Source organism: Camelus bactrianus, chromosome 15 (assembly GCF_048773025.1).
Source record: "Camelus bactrianus isolate YW-2024 breed Bactrian camel chromosome 15, ASM4877302v1, whole genome shotgun sequence".
In the NCBI taxonomy this organism is placed as follows: Eukaryota; Metazoa; Chordata; class Mammalia; order Artiodactyla; family Camelidae; genus Camelus; species Camelus bactrianus.
The window spans coordinates 30,411,280-30,432,530 of record NC_133553.1 but is presented as its reverse complement, the minus strand read 5'-3'; the positions used below and the strand labels follow the sequence as shown (position 1 = coordinate 30,432,530).

At 50.0% G+C, this 21,251-nt stretch overlaps 1 protein-coding gene across 9 annotated transcripts in view; it reads left to right on the top strand.

Moving 5' to 3' along the window:
• DNMT3A (DNA methyltransferase 3 alpha) overlaps positions 1 to 21,251 on the top strand; it is a 103,280-nt gene that overhangs the window by 63,368 nt on the left and 18,661 nt on the right. Inside the window, exon 1 of one of the 9 annotated variants that reach the window (XM_045511853.2) lies at positions 17,536 to 18,136. The exons of the other annotated variants lie outside the window; for them this stretch is intronic. The gene's annotated coding sequence lies outside the window, so the exon portion shown is untranslated. Of the gene's footprint in view, positions 1 to 17,535; positions 18,137 to 21,251 lie in introns of those variants that run through there. 9 annotated transcript variants of the gene reach the window in all.

The following is a 21,251-nucleotide window of genomic DNA, read 5'->3' as shown; positions in this document are numbered from 1 at the left end:
TGTAGGGCTGCTCGCCTGTATGTTTGACTAGTAGAGAGAAGGCATGTTGACCTACTGGCACCAGGAAGGGAGGGCGACGCGGTCACTGTCTGTTGCCACCACCTGGGGCATTCCACCTTCACTCTCACTTGTCTCTACCCCAGGCCTGCAGAGGAAGGCGTTACCCTGTTTGCATTGTGTGAGAGCTTGCTCTAGAGAAAGTTCAGAACAAGGCAGGGGTTTGGCTACTTGATTGTTCCCAGTTCCTTTGGGATCTAGGAAAGTAGAAATTTCTCTCCTGGAAGAGCCTGGAAAAGGGACAGCCTGTCCAAGGTCTAGGAGAAGAGAGGCACTTGACTCTGAGCATTAAGTGTGGTCTTTGGGATGGAAATAAGATGACCTGGGGCTGTTCTCTCCTTCCTCTGCCCCTGTTTCGCTCACTCTCTGCACCCCCTTCCCCTGTAGCCTGTGGGAGGGCTTTGCTTTTTGACCTCTTGTTAATGTGTGGTCTGTGTTTCTGCTCTCCCTTAGCCAGAAGTTAGATGTAATGACTTTTAACCTTGAAAAGCTTCTAGAAATCTGGTGATCCTCAGACTGTGCTCCCTTGAAGAAGCAATAGGGAGGACTACCCTCAGTTGCAATAAAAAAAGAGCAGTCTTTTCTCAGCTTACAGGGAAAAGTAAGATAATAGGTACATTTTCTCAATTTAAAATTTAAAAAGACTTAAAAAAAAAAAAAAAAAGTAAACCCGTTCTGACACAGACTGACAGACTAGTATAGTGAACCACCAGCTACCTATTGCCAAGCTTCAACAACCATTAAAAGCTTTTCTAGGGGAAAAAAAAACCCTTTATGAGGGAAGGGCGTAGCTCAAGTGGTAGGGCGCATGCTTAGCATGCATGAGGTCCTGGGTTCAATCCCCAGTACCTCCTCTAAGAATAAATAAATAAACCTAATTACTCCTCCCCCCCCCAAAAGAAAACAAAAGAAAAAAGATACCTTTGGTATCTGCTTCCCCCAACCAATAAAAGTCATCAATGAGCATGAGAACAGGAAAAAAAATTTTAAGGTGATTTAGTTAAAATGTTTTAGGGATGTGTGACTTGAGATGTAGAGACTTGTACACGGAATATATTTTCTGCTAGTAGACTGTTCCTTATTCGCATGATACAACTCAAGAATTCCACGGCTTCTGGTACAATCACTACAACCCCTGAGCCTCTTACTTCAGACTCAGGGGCTGGGGCCGCTGAGTCACGTTCTGGCCTCGAGCTCACCCAGGGAACAGGAAAGGGGCTGGAATGGGATTTGAATTCAGACTCCTACTGCCATGTGGGGCCTGGCCCCAAAGACCACAGTCACCTCTCTTGGGCTCTGCTAAGGTGCTAGGGAGGACTAGCTGCACGTAAACAGAATATTGGATAAACGCAGGTGGCTTTCAAGATTCCCAAGTCCCCATCAGGCTAAAGAGCAGTAACCTTCGTCATCAGGCTGTTTTCTAGGTGGCTTACCAAGGGGACAGAAATCCGTCCTCCTTTTGCAGTCTCCTGTTAGTTGCCTTCAGCGGCCTTCCTGAGCTTGTCCCCAAGGTTCTTCCCCATTTCCTCCAACTGCATCTTCTCAGGATCCTCCTCTGTCCCTTAACTGTGTCACTCCCAGATCTCTGCCCCCGGCCCTCGGTCAGTCTTGATCCCCTTAACCACTTACGTGTTCTCATAGATCCTACTGCCCGCCCTCCTCCCAAAAAAGACACGTCCTCTTCTGCCGAATCCAAGCTGTTTCCCAGGCAATGCTACTGGGAGGTCCTCCCAGCATTTCCAAACCTCAGAATGTAAGACCTGCCCTTTAAAGTTGCTGCAGGCATGTCACTGAGCTGACTGCCAGAACCCTCCCTGCCTGAGCACCATATAAGAAACTAGAGCTACCGGAAGCCTAGGGGATTCCCGGTTGTCCCATGATAGGGCAAAGAGTTGGGCACCTCCCGAAGATCATCACCAAGGAGTTTAGACTAATTCTGCCTGGGGTCATCTGCACATCAGCAAGGAGTGACTTTTGGCTTTTAAGGGATGAACTTGAATTTAGGAAAAGGGGGAAGGGCATTACAGAAAGAGACACACAGCATGTGCAAAGGTTTGGAGGCACAAGAAAACATGGCCTTTTCATGAATGGAAGTTCATGGTGGCAGATGATGGAGCGCAGGGTGTGAGTGCAGCCCTCAGAGCAGCAGGAAGGTGGCTGGGAGGGTGCGTGGGGCCAGGGCGGGGCCTGAGGGCTTGTGTGCCCTGCTGTGGGGCTTCACCAGACTCCAGTCTGCACCTTTCCCTTCCCTGGTCCACATGCCTCACCTGTCTTCCCTCAAAACCTCCCCCTCAGCTTAATTCCCTTTTCCTGTGACCACCTTGTCAGTCAGTCCACAGTTACTGAGTGAGGTCTGCTCTTTACGCTTCTGTCCATCTGAGATTACCTCCCTCCCCAGGCTTTTCAAAAAAAAAAAAAAATTAAGAAGACTTAGAATATCATAAAATAGATGAAATTTAAAATAAGTGGATGAGGAAATAGGGCATTTCCTCCTTCTCCGAGGCTGAAGTGAGAATTCCTGCTGCAGCTGGGACGCTATCATGAGTCTGTTCCATCTCCTATTCTCTGCGCCTCTTTACTAGTCCTTTTAAGGATTAAACTCTGCTTCAGTCATGACCAGGCCCTGCTATAGAACCAGCAATAGCTCTAAATTGTCTCCCCATCATGTCAGAAATCCTCTGTTTCTCAAGGCTTTGACCCTCACTGTGACTTCCACAATGGCCCCACCCCACTTCTCTACCATCCTCTAATAGGAAGGTCCCCTGTGAGGTACCAGTTTCCCTTTATACTTCCTTCCTCCCTGCCTTTGTTCTTGATATGCTTTCCCCTATCCATTCTTCGAGGTTGAATCTAAGAGCTGCTGCCTCCTCCAGGAAGCTCTCCAGAATTTCTCCAGGCCACATTGCCCTCTTCCCTTCTCTGCACCCCTTTAGTCCTTACTGTTAACATTGTTAGGTTTAGCACTCAATTATATTTTGTAGAATATTTTCCACAAACTCTTTATTACACATTATGTCTTCTCCCATGATACCCAGTATGATACTGGGCAGGGAGAGCAGGCTCAACAAATACCTGTTGGTTGGCTAAGCAGTTGGGAGGTAGGTGAATATGGGATCCCTTCTCAGGGAGCTTGGGCCCAAGCCCTTGGTTTCCAGGGGTGCTGACAGGCGTACCTGGAGAATAGCATGGGGCCGGGGAACTGGGCAAGCTCCTCTGGGTAAGGCAGTGCTCGAGTCTTCTCTACCCTGTTCTCCTGCTGCTCCCACTGGGCCTCTGCTGTGCTTGAGCCAAGGAGAACCTTACTTGGTCTGGCAGGGCTGGCCCAGGCCTGGGTGGCGGGGATGGCAGAGGCGAGGCATCTCTCCTGCCAAAGGAGGGCAGTTCCAGCTCCTCTTTCTAACTATTTTCAGAACAAAATGACCCTGTGGGAGCACTTTAGGCTTAGGAGGGGTTTCTCACGGGTGTTATTGCATTAACCCTCAGCATGGCGAGGCAGAAGGCAAGGCAGAAGAAGGCGTGCGGAGGCCAAACAGCTGAAACAGTCATGGAGCCAGACGGCCTGCAGATTCCCAGTGTGTATCACTGCTTGTGGTTTTAGGACTCAGTTATGGCTGGGTGATGTTATGACTCTCATTAATCTCTTCACCCAACCGAGTGTAAATTACTTCAGGGCAAGGGTCCCATGTCCTGCTGGTCCTTTTCCTGGCTCCCAACCCAAAGGGAGGGACTTATGCATCCTTAGACTTATCAGATGCTCCATACATCTGATAACTGATAAATACTGATAACAAGTAATCTGAGGTCCAAATATCACAGACTCTCCTTCCCTCCACTCTCCCTCCTGCACTCAGACCCCCTCCCCTCCCCAGAGGCTGCCCAGCAGACAGCATAGCCTTCTCTTAATTGGTAGTGAGATGCTGACTCAATCACTTGCTGGTTATGGCCCCTTCGGCATCACTTACCCTCCCCAAGCTGAGGTCCCTGCACTGTGGCTAGACCTGGCTGTGCTCTGCTCTCCTGTGCGTGTCTCATCTTCATGAGAGCAGCACTCACCAGTTCATTTTCTGCTTCTGCCCAACCTGAGCTTGTTCAGTGCAGGCCCTCTAGACACCTCCTCAATGGCAATTCAGGAGGTACTTGGTAAAGGTTTGCTGAATGAATGAATGAATAATTCTAATCTCAGAGTTGTGTGGGTTAATAAGGTATACGTAACATTTAGAGCACAGGGCTAGCATGTAAGAGGACATGGATGCTTTTTTTCTTTTTTTTTTAACTTTTCTTTGGTTGGGGGGAGGTAATTAGGTTTACTTGTTTATTTGTTTATTTTTAGAGGAGGTACTGGGAATTGAACCCAGGGCCTTGTATATGCTAAGCATGTGCTCTACCACTTGAGCTATACCCTCCCCCAAGACATGGATACTTTCTGAAAACTGATTTTACACAAATACGTTCTGGAAAAAAAACCCAAAACATAAACTATCCCTCCCTCAATGATCTTAATTCCTCCACCGGAGGTACCTGATGCTGTCAGTTTGGTGTATATACAACATGGTTTTCTCTATCCATCTATGTGTGTGTGTAAAGATATAATTTTGCTTCACAGTTGCTTTTTTTTTCTTTTCCTTTTTTATATAAATAGAACCACACTGTAGTTTTATTTTACAGCTTGGTTTTTCACTTACAATAAGTCTGGGCAATCAAGCCACGTAATTACTGTTTTATTCTACCATATGGATTACCACAATTTTATTTAACCATTCTCTTATTGGTGGACATTTGTGTGGTTTACAGTATTTTACTGCACAAGCACTGCACAGCGAACATCCTTGGTCATGCCTCTTTGTACATCTGTTTCTCTAAGATAGATACCTAGAAAGAGAAACACTGTGTTGAAAAGAATGCGTATTTTGCATTTTATACAACCTGCCAAATTGCCCTCCAAAAAAGGCAGCGCCAATTTAGGCTCCCATGAACGGGGTATGAGATTTCCACCTTTGCCAACATCAATATTGTGCTAATGTAATGGGTGGGAAACGGTACCTTGTTATGATTTTAAGTGACATTTCCCAGATAATAAGTGAGGCTGGACATCTTTTCATATGTTTGTTGGCCGTTTGTGCTGCTGCTTCTGTGAGATGAGCAAATGTTGCTTCCTCTTGCTCTATAACCCTGCAGTCTCTACAGCCCATGCTTCCTGTCAGCCTGGGAAGGACAGCCTGTAAATGTCCGGAGGGTCATCTCCTGCTGCGCTAAATTCCTTCCATTTAACAAGCAATCCCTAAGCACCTACTGTGTCAGGGGGCCTTGTGCTGGGGGTTTTGGGAAGAAGGAGATGAATTAAGCGTGATCTCCTGGGTTTTAAGTACAGGAGATGTGAGAAACGGCAACGCAAAGTAGACCAATGAGGACTAAAACCAAATTATTAGCAAACTATCTGCGTAGCAATTTTCGGGGATTCCAACTGGCAGACATTCCTTGTTTATTCACCATATATAAACTAATGAAAACCTAAACTCTTGCAGGACAGCGTCAGTAACAACATCCCCCTTCAAGGAAATGATGCCATTTGGAGCAGGCACAACAAGTTTACTTTGCCAAAAGGCTGAACACATTTTAAAGGGACTCCTCTGACAGCCTGTAATCAGCAGTGACTTCCAGGGCTGGTAGTTAGGACAGGCTGTGAAATTGTCATCATAGAGGTGCCCCATTGTCTCTCAAATGGACTGGCTGTTTGCACACTCCATCTTGGGGGTGCAGAGAGAACAACTCTTACTTCAACCCCAACTTTTTAGCAGTGAGAAAATGGTGGCGGGCTGGGCGGTAGTAACTTGCCCTGAATTCAGCAGCAGCCATGGCCAAGCCTGGACTAGGCCAACGTGGTGGGACTTTACTGAGCACCAGGCACTGTGCTGGGAGCATTTACTTTCACCGCAATCCTAAGAGATGATAAATTTGTGTTATCAGGATTCACAAAATGGAGGCCACCCCAGTGGCCCGGCCCACATCACAAATCTAAACCTAGGTCAGTCTGCAGTATAGGAATCCTGCCAAGGAATCCTAACATCCATCAGTCATGATCCTCCAACTCTGTGTAGTTAGCTCACCTTCCCCTAGGAAACAGAACCTGCTGCCTTATAAGGAAACCCCATATCTCCTAGCCAGTCACAGCCTGTTTCTGCAGTGCGTCTTCTAGCATTCTCTGTAGCTCACTCTTGCCCAAAATCCCTGGAGCCCAAAGAGTGCTCCTCTGCCTGTGAGGCACTATACTCCCCAGTCCATGGATTGTTCTCCCTTGAATAAATGACATCAAACTTGTTACTAAATTATTTTTGTCATTTGACAGGTGTATTATCCACAGTTCCTATGACAACTACTTTTTATCCCTATTTTACTACTAGGAAGCTAAGATTCCCCTAGGTAAGCAGGTAAGAGCCATGTGGATATCCTTGTAGAGAGACCTTTGGGCAAAACTGGACTCCAGATCCCATGCTGCTTCTGTTTTGCACCTAAATGGCTCCACTAGAACCGGGTCTTCCTGGTTTCCAGTTTTTGCTTCCCCTGGAAATACAGTATAGGGTGGGAGGGAGCCGGCTGGCCCAGCCCTCAGCCAGGCCAGCGCCACCTTGCCCCACCTCTGCGGCTGCAGGTGTTCAGGCTTCTGGTCTTGCCAGGTTTGGGTCCTTTTCACCGTGGGGACCCTTCCCCCACTTCCTCCCGCTCCACTCATCTGGTCCTGAGCCCTTGCCCTTGAATTACTGTTTTCTCATGATCGTACGTTTGATGTTGTGAAATTGGATTAAATGAAAGGAATGAGATTCAGGAGGCCTGCTTGCTGGGCTCAGCCTCTGCCCCTGATCAATTTGAGGAGGCCTTTCTCCTCTCTACGCTTAAGTTTCCTTGTTCATAATGTGACACAGATAGACCAGACGACCCCCAAAATTCTGAAATTTCATGATTTGGGGGAAGGAGGACTGGAACCATGATCTGTAGCTCCTTTTGTCTCCTATACGACCTCCTACGTTCATTCTACAGTAAATATTTGAATGCATTCTCAGGCTTCCCATATATACTTTTTTTTTAAGAGGCACATACATAAAGCATCCTGATAAAGATTCTTTAAAAAAAAAACTTTCATAAAATTCACATGTCTTGTGCTTGAGTCTAGCTTTCATTTCCTCTCCATGATGGCCCCCTTTTCTTCCTCTGTCATTTTCTGCCAGGATCAGAAAGATGGTTGCTCATCTTTAGACACGAGGCCTAGGTGAGTGAGGGGCTTGAATTCATCTCTAAAAAGATGATATTGCAAATACACCCCAGTCTGACATGCACGTCTTCCTGGGGCATTTCCTTAGCTCAGGAACTCACTTCCCTGCCGTGGTTTCATCATCTTCCTAGGTCTGCTCTTTACCACCGGTTTCCTTTTCATCAATCACATACTCATTTGTTCATTATTTTAGAGAGTTACAAAGTATTTGCTCAGTCTTTCAGAAAACTCCCTATGCATCTGGGTCTCTACTATGTACCTACATTTTCTAGAAACTAAAAAAACACATCTAAAGGAAAGTCAGAGTCCCACCCTGGGATGCCACCCTCCTCTGCGAGAGGTAGGCAGGTGAGTGCTGCAACCCAGTAAGAGCTGTGATAAAAATATGAGGAAAGGGGCCGTGGGAGCAGCGAACTAGCCCTGCCCAAGGACCCCAGGAAGGCTGGCCAAAGAAGGGATATCTTGCAGGCCCACCACCACTGGGACAGGAGTTTGTCCAACAGGGACAGTAGAGGAAGGGCATTGAGTGGGATCCTGAGGTAGGTGGTCCAAGAAATCCTCTGGGAGCTTGAGGTCTAGAGCACATCAAGATTTCCTGCATATTTAATTCAACTTTTAGAGGCCCTTGTGTTCTCAAAGCCCTTGGCTGAGGCAGACAGAGAAGATACAATGGTGCTGTTCTCTCTGCTTCGTGTGTTAAGGAGGTCCCAGGGTTGCTCAGGCACGGGGGGTCAGCTGGATTCTGAGACTCTGTGACTCTGTTAAGGAGCCAGTGCTCTAGATGGAGGAGTTCACAGGCTTGAACTAGTATTTACTAAATACACACAGCACCGTGCTGGTGCTGGAGGAGACAGCTGGACATAGTCCCTGTTCCAGGGGCACACATGGTCTAGTGGAGGAGGCGGGGGGATTCCTGTGACCTTTCATGCCACTGGAGCATGGGGCTTGTTCTGGGCTCCCGGCATCAAGAGTCTGGTGAGCACAAAGGAGGGCGAGGGAATTTCTGGGGGAACTCCTGGAAATGTTCCTGGAGGAGGTGTCCTTTGAGAAACCCAGTAGGGATAAATAAGGAAGGTATTTCAGGGAAAAGAACCACTGAGGGCCAAGTGAAGGAGGCATGAAGCTTCTGGATTGTTTAGGGAACAGCAAGAGATCTGGTCACCATGTATGGGAGTTGGGGAGGAAGTGTAAAAAGAGAGAAAACTGCAAAGGAAGGTGGTCCGATCAGATCATCCAAGGCCTTCCTGTCATAGTGAGAAATGGAGGCTTCATTGTGCTGTAGGGAGCTGGAATATGAGAGACCTGGATGTGTATCTTGGGAAAATAACCCTGGCAGCATTGTCAGGGGGCCCAGAGCTGGGAGGGTTAGAAGGACCAATTAGGAGGGCATTACATCTGGTTTCGATGGAGGGTCCAAGTCGTGCAAGGCAGACTTGATAGAGCTGATGCAACTTGTGTCTGGTTGGAGGCAAGGGAGACACCTGCCCAGTATTTGGGGGGAGGGCTCATTATCAGAGGTAGGGAATCCTGGAGGAAGAGCAGGTTTGGGGCAGGAAGGTGGTATGGACTTTCGATCTTCTTAAGGATGTATTTTGATGAGCAGAAGCTTTTGATTTTAATAAAGTCCAATTTAACCGCATTTTTCTTTTATTGGTTAGTGTGTGTGATCTCTAATAGTTCTCTGCCTACCTCAAGGACATGGACATATTCTCTTCAGAGAAATGGACATTTGAGTTAGGTTTTGGACAAGCTGCTTTTGAGAAGGCAGCAAGGTGGCTGTCCTTGAGGACAGGGTTAGTGGGCATGCAGGAGTCATCCACCAGGAGGGCAAGTGCAGGCTGGAGAGCAGGGAGGGAAGAGCCCAAGGCATGGAGGGCAGCCCTGGATTGAAAGGACCAGGGCAGGGAGGGACAGGGACGTAGGGCTTCTGGGAGCAGCTGGCAACCAGGAAGGAGTTCCAGAACCAACTGGAGGACCACTAAAGGCCCCCTTTTCACCTATTTCTGGAGCCCTTTCTAACTCCCATCAGGTCTCTGGCCACCCTGGTCCTCCATGTCTCAATTTACACTCTCCCATGCCAACTGCATGCCATGTGTTTGTGTGTGTGTGTGTGTGTGTGTGTTTTACTATTTTTCTGACTTGCCATTCTTGAATAACAACTTTTCACAGATGCCATTTGACTCTTTAGTCAATGAATGGGGGGGCAGTATATTTTAATTTTTCACATCCAACTCTGATGGATTAAACAAAAATAGGGATAAAACAGTGCAGTCTCCTGTATATTTGAATCTAGATACTGTTTAAAAGGCAACTTTATGGGGCAAACAAAAAACAAATTGAGTTGGACCTGCTTCATACATACTAAGGATGCTATTAGAGTTCAGTTTCTTATTGGGTGGGTTTGTATATTACTCCATTAGAATCACCAGTGCATTGAAAAGGCACCTTCCCAGGTCCTATTCTGAACCTAAAGGCAGAAACTTTGGGGTGGTCTCTAAGAAATCTGATTTTCTAGTCAGGTCCCCAGATGGTTCTGGGGCTTGTGAAAATTTGAGAACCACTAAGCTTTGGATGATTCGAAGTAAACCAAATCTGACACAGAAGAGATACCCCCAAAGATGCATTTATCGTATCACCTACCACCTCGTCACCCACATCCAGGGTCTCCCTGCACATTCGGATCACCTGGGTGTTTTGTTTTTAACCTCCGCTGCCTGGGCCCCTCGCTCTGGATTCATTACATCTGGAATTTAGTGATGGGTCATTTTTAAAGCTCTCCAAGTGATTCTAAAATACAGCGTTGAGGGGTTGAGACTCTCAGATCTTGAACACAGAGCTGAGGAAGAGGCCAGGGCTCTAAGGCTGGCTGAGCTAAAGGACCATTTCCAAACATGGGTGGGGGGAGAAGACCGGAAAGGACTTGGTACAGGAATTCAAATTTTTCCTTTGGGATGGAGATGGTAGGCGTTCCTGCTGTTTTCAGCAACGGTTTATGGCAATGCTTGTCCGCTGGGCTCCTCCTGGGTCTTCTCTTTGGACCCTGAAACTTGAGAGGGTCTGCATGCCTGAATCTGAATGGTGGTCCCTGAGGCCCCTCCCTTTGACCCCTGGAGCCTGGAGATGGGGTGGGGGAGGAGGGGAGAAAGCAACCCTGGCCGTTCAGGTTTACCTGGTTCCTTCTGACCCACACCCCCTAGGTATAAAATTAACATTTCTCTCCAGAGTCAAGTTTCTAAAGCAGAGTGACAATATAGACATGTGCTTAAGCAAACTTGCCATAAGGTTCTTTCCACCTCTCAAATGATACGCCCTCCTGACTTCCTTTGATCTTATCTGTAATATTCAGCAGATATTTGTGGTCCCATTAGACTGATTAAGAAACTAAGATCCAAAGAAGCTAGGCGCTTACTGAAAGTCTTGTCATCAGCTGTGATCCTCGACTCACATCCTGCCCCTTCTGTTCTTTTTCCTGGCAAGGGGCAAGTGAGGTCTGGGAACCTGCAGCCACCGCCACCACCACCCTTGCTCCCTGCCCAGACCCCGCACACTACTCACAGGTGGAGCTGGGCACCCAGCAGCCCGGGGTTAGGGGATGAAAGTGATGAGGGGAGGGGGAGGGAGATGGGTTTGTGAAGAAGCCTTCCCCTTAGGAGCAGACCCGGAGCTGCAGGGAAAGAGAAGGCAGATAAGCGCAGTCAGGAAGGAGATAGCAGCTCAACCTGCAGGAGCCTAAATGGCAGATCTGGCAGGGTAGGGCTTCCAAGCATACCCCATAACGGAAGTGTAACAAGGACGGGGAGAGAATGGCAGAGCCAGGGAGGAACAAGGGCTGCTTGACATAGAGGCTTGCAGAGATGGAGAAACGAAGCGGCAGCTAGGAGGTGGCTCCTGGAGCCTGCATTTTACTCTCTGGGTCAGAAGAATGTTTGTGAGTGAGTGGATCATAGAGCAGGCCGCAGGCAGCGCCCCTCCCTAACAAGTGTGCGTGCAGCTGTGCTTGTGCTTCTGTTGGGAAGCTAATGCGATTGCAGATGCCCCCAAAGAGCTGGCCATTCCCGCCTGAGAAACCCGGGAGGTTGGGCCCAGTGCTGGTTCACCCTCGCTCAGCCTCCCTCGTGTCTTCCTGTCTTTACTGATCCCGCCACCTCGGATTTCCTTCAGCACGTGGAGAAAGCATCTCTACCACATAATTTACCATCTAATTGCATGCTGTCTTGAATGAGGGCTGTGGTTTCGTGTGCGGTGGGTCTTGGGCACACGATTAGGCTGTGTGTAACAGAAGGGTGGAGGCCATCTCCTCCACCATCTCCTCCCCCTCCTCAATGTCCTCCCCAGCCTCGTGCTGCAGGTGCTCAGGACTCCGAGTGCGCCTGGATCCAAGGGTGGAAGTGTGTTTCAGGCAGACTCAGAGGTCGGCTTCAGGGTAAAGCACAGCTTCTTTACAGTTCTCAAACCAGACTGGCGGCAGTTGGGGCTGGGGGGGCTGCCCCTGCCCCATGACGTTTGCCTAAAGCTACGCCTCTCTTGGGCCCAGGTTTGGGGATGGCACAGAGCCCAAGCGGGCTGGCATGCTGCAGTTGCCATGGTGACCCTTTTGCTTTCCTTCCAAAGGAGGATGGATTTCTCTTTCAGCCCAGATCATCTGCCTGGGCTGCCACCATTCTGCACACTCCGGGCAACAGACTGCCCAGCCCCACTACCTTCCGCTTTCTGCCGTCTGTTGAGAGGCTCCGTTTTCAATCATAGTCCAGTATCAGAAACAGCGTGTTCTGGTTTGAAGGGGAAGCAGGAGATGAGGCAGCTCACCGCAGACATGTGCGCTGAGGAGCTCCCTCTGTGTCTCCTTCTACCTTCTCCTCCTCCTCCCTCCAGAAGACTTCCTCTTCAGTCAGTGGCTCTGACATTTTGGGTGGGCTCAGACCCCTGTAGGCCTGTTTCCTCATTTGTAACAGGGACAGCCAGGGCCCCTGGTGGTCTCCACACCTGGCTGGTATCAGAATTACCTAGGGAGGTTTTAACTGGTTCCCGGGCCCTACCCTAAGTCAGCTGATCTCCATAGGTGGAGCCCAAGAATCTGTATTTTTAAAAACCTCTTTGGGTGATCCTGATACAAATGAACTCAAGTGAATTTGGGATTCTCCTGGCAAGATGACCTGTGAGGCCCTTAGGGGGAGGAAAGGAAGCTCTACCCTGTGCTTAGGACTGACTGCCCTTCTGGGGTCCCAGGAGCTTCCGAAGAGCCCTGTGTAGGTCACTCTTGTCAGGAAGCCGGTGTTTCCTGGTCATGCTGCCTAAGCCAAGACCTGGCCCCCACCTTTTCCCCACAGGAGAAGCCAGGAGAGAGAGAATGACAGGGTGGGGGGGGGATGTTGCCATAACAACCAGCTCCAGGCAGAGGCCTCCCTTCCAGGGGCTGGTACTTCACCCCAGCAATGGTGGTTTCCATGGAGATGGGTTACTGAGGGACGGGGGAACATTTGCCCCACTTAGAGCATTAGTCAGGAGCTGCCAGAAGGCAGAACATCTCTAGGTGGGATCCTTGGACCCCTGTCAACTTTGAGGGCCCCCCTCCCACCATGGCCTCTGCTCTCTGGGTGCAGGTCTGACGCTTTCTCCCTGCTTGGTTGCTCTCTCTGCGACGGTCTCCCTAGCAACAAGTCCTGCTAACTCCTTTCTGTTGGCTCCATGGCTATTTTTAGCTTCACTGCCAGCAGCCCAGTCCTGGTCATTTGCTTGCAACCTCCATGTGGATTGCAGGGGAATAGGAAAACAAAGATTCTGGCCTCTTTCAGGAACCTTAGACCTGGACCTCTTAGCACCTATTAGAATTTTGCTGTGGAAAGTTATGTGTCCCCATCTGGGAACTTGGTCAGTGGACTCTGGACGAAGCTCCTGAGACACTGTTGAATTCAGTTCAGCAACCACAGCTTTCTTTAATCCTCTACAGTGTGCGAGGGGCTCTGGTCCACACGGCTTCCATGTGAACCTGAGTAAGATGCAGGCCATGCCCTCTAGGGGTTTTTAATGCCATGGAGGAGAAAGATGAGTACATGATCACCTAGGTACAGGCAGGGTGCTAAGAGAAGATTACAAAGTGCTGTGGGACTGTGAAGGATGAGGAGGTACGGGGTGATTTTTCAGTGGGGAAAGATAAGGGCAAGGGGCTGCAGCAGCATGTCTGGTAGAATGTTCTGTAATGACAGAAATGTTCTACAAGCTGCCGTTCAGGACAGTGGCCCCTAACCCACTTGGGCTCTTGGACACTTGGGATGTGACCAGTACAAGTGAGGAACTGAATTTTACTTTGAACTTGATTTTAATGAATTAAATGGCACACGCAGCCAGTGGCTACCTGATTGGCCAGTTCAGGTCCAGAGAAACCTTCATGGTGGAGGTGACTGGTGAACTGGGCCTAGAAGGATAGGTAGGATTTGGGCCGGTGGAAGTTGAAGGGGAGGAGCAAGGGACAGCATGAGCAAAGGCCCCAGAAGCAGGGAAAGGGCGTATCTGGGGAATAGCAAGTAGGCGGCAGAGTGTGGGCCGTGTGATGTAAGCGCTGCAGATTGCGGGGGGCCTTGAACGCCACGCAAGGAGCATGACTGCAAGCAGCAGGCAGGCAGAGGTCTGTGTAGCACTGAGGCTTTCGAGCTGTAGGTATACGGGCAGGATCAGAAGAGACATCCATCTTGATCTCATGGCCTCTGTCTGGATAAGGTCTCACTGGTCTTGGGGTTAGTGGGAATGTTTGTGTGGCAGGAAATGCGCAGCGTCCTCCCAATATATGGCTTTGTAGATGGCTTCCTAGGGACTGTGGCTTCTCTGATTTTGAGTAAAGGGACTCAGGTGGTAAATGTCCTGTTTGATTGAAGCAACGTGACCTCCCCACATCCCGCCAGCACTGGATTTTCTGACAGAGCATGCCACAGAACACTCAACTTTGAGTTAAAATCAATCAGGCAGGCGTGGCATTCCCACCTGGGCCTGTGGGAGTTACTGCTCTTGGGTGGAGAATCACGACTTAGTGTCTCATCTCAGTTCCCTGAGCTGGAAAGTCAAATTAACAGCACTTCTTGTGATCATGGTCTTCAGGGACACAGGAGGGTGATGTGTACCAGGATGTTAAATGTACAGATTTGTAATAGGACTTGTCCTTTCAATGCAGATCCCAGTGCTTGTCCTGATGCTTTCTGGTAACTTCCTGGTATCAGAGTCAGTGGAAAATGTAATTAAAATTAGAAGTTTGCTTGATGAATACAGGATCAGTCCTGAGAGAGTCAGCTGTCCTTAAGAGGTGTTTTCATCAGGCCTATTGGAACACTGCTATGTGCCTGCCAAACAGGAAATGTGCCCTCTTTTTTAGGTCAGCCCTGTCTTTTGGACCATGTTGGATACTTCCTCGCTAACACTTCTTTTAGGCTCTTGACATCCACCAGATCTTCTTTTCATCCAGGGGTTCCTCCTTTCAACATACTTTTAGAACATTTCCAAGAACCTGGCTCATTTTACGTGACCCTGCTATTTTAGATTGACTATCTTTATCTTAATCAAAAGACCTATCCCAGTAACCACCTTGGGAGGGTTACTTTGGAAGGTCGAGGACATATATGACCTGAGGATCCTCGAAGGCTGCCCTAGTTTTTTCCTGACCTTTGGCTAAAGTCACCTCTTTTCCTAGATCTTGGGGTCTCTTTTGCTTTGAGGTCTCTCTCTGCCTACTGAGTACAAAGAAGACATGAATCTCTGTCCGAGTGACTCACGGTATAAAAAGGGTAAACTTTCCTGTCTGTACAGCTATAGGAGAGGGGTAGTGCCCTAGGTAGCGAGGGGACAACTTTGAGTTTGGGCTTCTTTTTGCGTAAGTTGGGAGCTATGTGGAAGAGGTAAGCTTTAAGCTTAATTTTATTTTGAATTTTTTTATTGAGGTATAGCTGATTTATAATATTATATAAGTTTCAGGTGTACCACATAGTGATTCACAATTTTTAAAGATCATATTCCATTTATAGTTATTATAAAATATTGGGTATATTCCTCGTGCTATACACTACATCCTTGTAGCTTATTTATACGTAGTAGTTTATAGCTCTTAGTCCCCTACACTTACCTTGTCCCTCCCCCCAATTTGAGCTTAATTTTAAAGAATGGGAATTAGGAATTTGGGCAGCCACAGGGAGAGGCTACTTTATAAGTAGGCCAAGAGAAAGTGAAACTGATGGCCCTGGTCTGTTCTGACACTTTGAATCCTGGCTGCATGCAGAGGCATCATTACCTACTGAACAAGTCCCAAGACCACAGAGTGTAGAGTCTAAGGTATTTAGCCATCTAATAATGGAAAAGGAGATGTCATAGATGAGAGAGAGTGTCTCTTTAAAAAGAGCCAGCCAAGCCAGATCAGAAACTTCATTTTGAGAAGAGGCCTGGGGTAAGGTCTAAAGCGGCCTGTTAACAGGGCCTGGGCCTGGATGCCGGGGAGGCATCAGTGAGAGAAGCCAAGCAAGTCATATTACATTCCTTAAAGGGTGGAAGCAGGCAAGAGGTATAAACTCATGGCTTCTCAGCTCTACTTGGGGAAGTCCTGAAAAACTATACCAAGCAGATACCTTCACTGGTTTGAAAGATGGGTTAGAGCAGAACAGGGCCTGTGTTTTGTAGAATGGCTCCTTCTCCTTGGTGTATGGATTCTGGGTCTCAGTTGGTGTTGGGAGAGGAAGTTTGTACTCTCTAATGGCTCTCTGATTTGGAGTCCTCTCCCCTTTTTAGGGCCCGCTTGTTCTTATGGCCCCCAGAAGGGTGCTGAGCCCAGGAAGGATGGTGGGCTCTCCTTCACAGCACATCTTTTGACCTCATTATACCAGCACCTGTTCCAGCTGGTTTGTTCCCACTGACTGGCTGGAAGCCAGGCATCTGGGGCATTATCTCCTTAAGAGATGCTGGTATTCAGGGGCCTAAGAGGGCAGATGTCATCACTCCTGTTTTGCAAGTGAAAAAACAGACTTTTTGGAGTTAAGTGGCTTGTTCAAGGTCACGCTGATAGAACTAGAACCCCAGTTCAAATCGTCCAATGAGTGCTGCTGGTCAAACAGCCCTCCCCCTGCTGGGAGCATTTACCCTCAGTTCCTATGCTCTTCTTTCTAATTCATCTTGCAAACTGAAACCAGGCTAATCTTTCCAAAATACTCATTCACCTCATCTTGTCAGAAAACCTACGGTTATTCATCACCATGATGGATGTATCCACTGACATCTCTCATTGCACCCTTTAGCTTTAGTTGTATTGGGGGTTGGGAGGTGGAGGTGGATAAGGGTTTTCCTCCCTCTCCAGCCTAACATCTCTTACTTTCTACTTATCCAGCCTCATTCCCAGTCTGATGCATCCTCCAGGTTCAATCTCTGCTCCTCACTAACCTCCTTAACCTCACTTACCACTCATACTACCCATTTTTGGTTGGCTTCTAAGCCATCCTGGCCCATCTGGCTTGGTATCTGTGATAGAGATGTTATCTTTAAAGACGTTTTTCAATGATCTTTTCCAATCTCTCCAAGTCTAGTTGAATTTGTCAGCTCCTTGAGGGCAGGGCCAACAGTGTCTCTGTTTCTCCATCTGAAGTGGGTAGTGACACACGTGTGTGTGTGTGTGTGTGTGTGTGTGTGTGTGTGTTCTCTTTGGGGGAGGGGCCTCTGCTCAGGAGGAGGGAGCTTGAAATGGTTGAAGCTGCACCTGGAGGCTCCACCTGGAGGCTCCAGAGGAGGAACGTAGTCTTCTTGAGCTGCAGATGTTTGCGCCTGGGAATGAAGGAACTGCTACTTTTGTACAACTCCTCCTCACCCCCGCCCCACCGGGCACCTCGCAAACAGGAAAACAGACATCTAAGGCAGACCCAGAGTGACCTAGAGGACCCAGGGACTTGGCCAGGAAGAGATTTTCAAAGCCCGAACTCCTCAAGCCAGGCTGTTTAAGGCACCGCTCTCTATCCACCTGTAGTGAGAAGAGGAGAGCCCCCCCACCCCCTCGCCCCGTTCTCGGTCTGGAGCGCTCCCAGTTCTGTGCGGGTGCCTTCTGTCCATCTCTGTGCTTAGCGTTTTCCTGCAGCCTCCCGGGCCTCATCGCTCATCTGTAAGCTTTTTCTTTCTTCCTTTTTTTTTTTTTTTTTTTTTCTTTTTTGGCTGTGCTGCCGAGAGACTCACTTTTAACAACTTTCTCCTGGCTCTCCCAGACGGTCCGAGAGCTCCTCTCTCCTTCTGACTGCTCCCCTGGCTCTCTCGGCGCTTGCAGCTCACCTCCGCAGCTGGGGAACAGCCCCTTGCCTCCCGGCTCCCCGCCTGCCCTCCCTGCGCTGCCCGCGGGGTCCCCGCCTCGCCCACCGGCTCTGCGCGGCGCTCTGGCCCAGTTGGGGGAGAAGGGGCGGGGAAGGCTGCCCGGTTGGAGGGGGCGGGCGCCGCCTCCAGCCTGGCCTGGGCGGGGCCCTGGGAACGGGCGGAGGCCCAGCCGCGCCCCCAGGCCCCAGCGCCGGCCCGCGCCCCTCGGACCGGAGGAGAGGGGCTGGCCCACTGCCAGCGTCTGAGAGCCGGCCCCCTCCCCCGGCCCGCTTGCAGCCAACCAGGCACTCCAGCGGGGCCCACGTGACCTGGAGTTCTAGACAAAGAAAATGTTCAATCCCTCCCCCCCACGTCCCCCTCCCCCTCTCTCTGGCCCCCTCCGCCCCCCAGCCCCATCGCCCCCTTCCCCTCCCCCAAGACGGGCAGCTACTTACAGAGCTTCAGGGCCGGGGCTCACACCTGAGCCGGACCACAGAGGGGCTGCACCTGGCCTTATGGGTAGGTTCCTGGACGGAGCCCTGGGGAAACTGGGGGCGGGGAGGCGGCAGGGGCCGGTGGGAGGATCTCTGGGCCTGCAGCCCTCTGGGTTTCAGAAGAGTCAAGTCTGCCTACCCGGCCCGCAGGAGCTGGCTTCTCTGCCCGGCCTGAGTTCTGGAGATGCTGAGTTACTGCTGTCCCACCCACTCCCTCCTCTGGAACCCCAAGCCCCACTCCTCCCTGCGCTCAGGTGGGACCTGGCCGTTCAGGGACCTGCTGGAGCAGCCCTGGTGTGAGCCTGGGGCAGTGGTCAATGAAGGCTGGGGGGCAGGCCCCGGCAGTGGAGTTGGGCTGGAAGCAGCAGTTTTGCTGAGCTGGTTGGCAGATGGGTTTTTGGCATTTCCTTGCTGACCTGTGTTCCTGGCTGGTGGACTACGCTGTCCTCAGGCCGTGCCAACCTTGCGGCTTCTTGAGAGGGACAGTTTCCTCTCCTGCGTGTTCCTGGGAACCACCATCAGGCCACCAGAAAGAAGCGGTGTTGGGGTAGAAGGGAGCAGTGCAACCCTGACAGGGGGCTGTGGCACTTAAGCGGGTGCCGTGGGGCACAGCCTGATGCCGGCCTGTGATGGGAGAGATGCCTGGGACAGCCCGAGATCTGCTGCACCAGCGGGAGTCCGCGTGGGTCCCTGGACCTCTGACCTTTGGAACGGGAAGCAGCCTGAGTCGCAGAGGGAGGTGGAGGCGGGACAGCTGCCTAAAGAGATGAGACTGGATGGGAAGGCCTTGCCTCCATCAGAGTGGAGTTACCAGTGGCTTTCCAGTCTGAACAAACTGCAGACCAAGTGGCCTCCTTGAGCCGCCGTAGTGGGGGCTGGTGTAGTGTCTTCCCGATCCTGCCCAATCTCTTGGCTCCTGTGGGGTGGGACCTTCTGAACTGAGATAGGGGGTAAGAGCCTTTAGCCCAAAAGCCCAAGCCCAGAGTTAACCCTTTCTTCTCCTATTGTCTGCCCAGGGAGGAGGGTTGGCGTGAAAGTGGAAAAAAGCTTTCCCGCACTGCCCTAGGCAAGACTATTCTAATGAGCCCCTCCCCCACCCAGCCACCCTCTCTGCCCCTTCTTCCCCTTTCCTCTTGCCTCCTGCTGCTAACCCACCCCCTTCTTCCTTCCCCCACCCCTGCTGGCCTAGTCCCGATGGAGGCCCCTTCCTCCTCCTCCGCCTGCCAAAACCGTGCTGGGTGCGTGTTCTCTTGCACCTACTGGGTTGGGGGTGCTTAACAGCCATCAGCAGCAGCACCTGACAAGCTGGGGAAAGTTGTGGGGGAAGAATAATGTTCAGGAACTCACTGTGGAGGGGTTGAGAAGAGAGACAAAGGGGCTGAGGGGGAGTAAGGAGGGTGGTGTCAAGCACGACTCCCTCCTAGACTGAGGGAGGCTGGGGGGAGCCCGGCACCCACCTGATGCTGCTTGCTGTGGAAGTGACTTCAACTCCTTTCCCCAGAAGGCTCCTCGCCCCCTCTGCCCTCTGCCACCTACACACCTTGCTCTGGCTTCAGGGGCGCATCACCCTTGGAGATGGAGTCTTTGGGTCATCCAGAGCAACACCCTGGTCTCTATCCTTAACCATGCCTGAAGTTCGCAGAGGCATGGTGGAAGGAAGGGAGCAGAGACTGCTAGGCATGGCGTGTCTCTGAGTGGGTCTGGCACTGAGACAGTGCTGCTGCAGCTGACAACCCTCCTCTCCTCTACGGGGTAGAGTGGACACCTAGACGCACCTAGGGAGGAGGTGGTAGATAATTGATTTTAGGAAGGGGTGGAGCATAGTCCCCCAGGTGAGAGTGGGGCTTGGAAGGAGGAGCAATTACTCTGCATTCTTCCGCTCCCGGCCTCCCTGGCCTCCTGGAGCTCATTCTCCCAGCTGTTTGTGGGCTGGGGGAAAAGAATGTATTAACCCATTTTAGAATTTGTTGATTCAGAGAAAGAACTGGGACTTCCATCCTCAGTGTTTTAGGAATCGGCTCAAGAAGTAGATTTGGTCTGCGGCTAGGATGCAGACTTGAAGATTGAACAAAGTAAAATGAAGCTACAAGACAGGAGACCATTGAGCTTAAAGGTTCTTAACCTGGGACCCTGGGATCCGAGGGCGCATTGACAGGCTTTGTAAAGTCCTTGGAATTCTTGGAACGTATATACATTAGACTCTTAAACCAGTCAGAAAAAGTTAACAGAAATCCTTCAGATCAAACACCTTTTTAGGTTGGAGCAACTTGGAAGAGAGGGGACTGCTCCAAAGTCAGCAGTAATTAGTTGCAAGACTAAGACAGGAATGTAGTTTAATTTTGAGGTTGGGTTTATAGTCACGGTTGTAGGCTCCAGGGGAAAACTTCATGCTGAAAGGCATGTTGAAGGTGAGACTTTTCTCCCCTCTGAATCTGGTGTGCTGCAAACCGCTGCGGAGCCTTGAAGTTTGAGGGCCATGGGTCCTCAATTCAGTAGCCGGGGTGAAATGAGGGTGAGATTAGGTTGAATGGCCCTCTGAGCTACGTATCAAGGCTTTTATTCTCCTCAGTAGGGTGATAGCAATTCTGGAGCAAGTTTTGAGAAGGAATGGGCATGCGGGTCATAGTCATAGACTGAAAGATGAGGGGGAGGTGTGAAAGGATGGAGGCTGTTCAGGTGGGAGCATGCTTGGGTCTAAATTAATTTGTCAGTGGGATGGCAGAGAGGATGCTTGGCTATACCATGGCCTTAGTAAATAACTGTTGAGAGAATAAATGTATTTATGGGTCTGGAAGATGCACGTAGAAAGAAGGAGTTTAATCTGGGGACAGCTTACGTTAGATGTGATCCTAAGAACTCCAAAACGGCACATGAGCATGGGAGCAGGCAAGCTCTTGTGGGGCGTTTGGTGGTGGTTGAGCAGGTGGGGAAGGAACTGTGCTCTTTAAATACAAAATAGTGATTTCATCATTAGGTATCACAACAAAACTAGAATTGTGGTCCGGAACTTAGGAATAGAAAGGGTTGATTGCCCAGGGAAACTGGAGAAACAGATGAGAGGATCCATTTCTAGAATGGGGAGTAAGACAGGACAGGATAGAGCCAAGGTCTGTGTCTAACCTAGGGTGCGTGACTAGTGT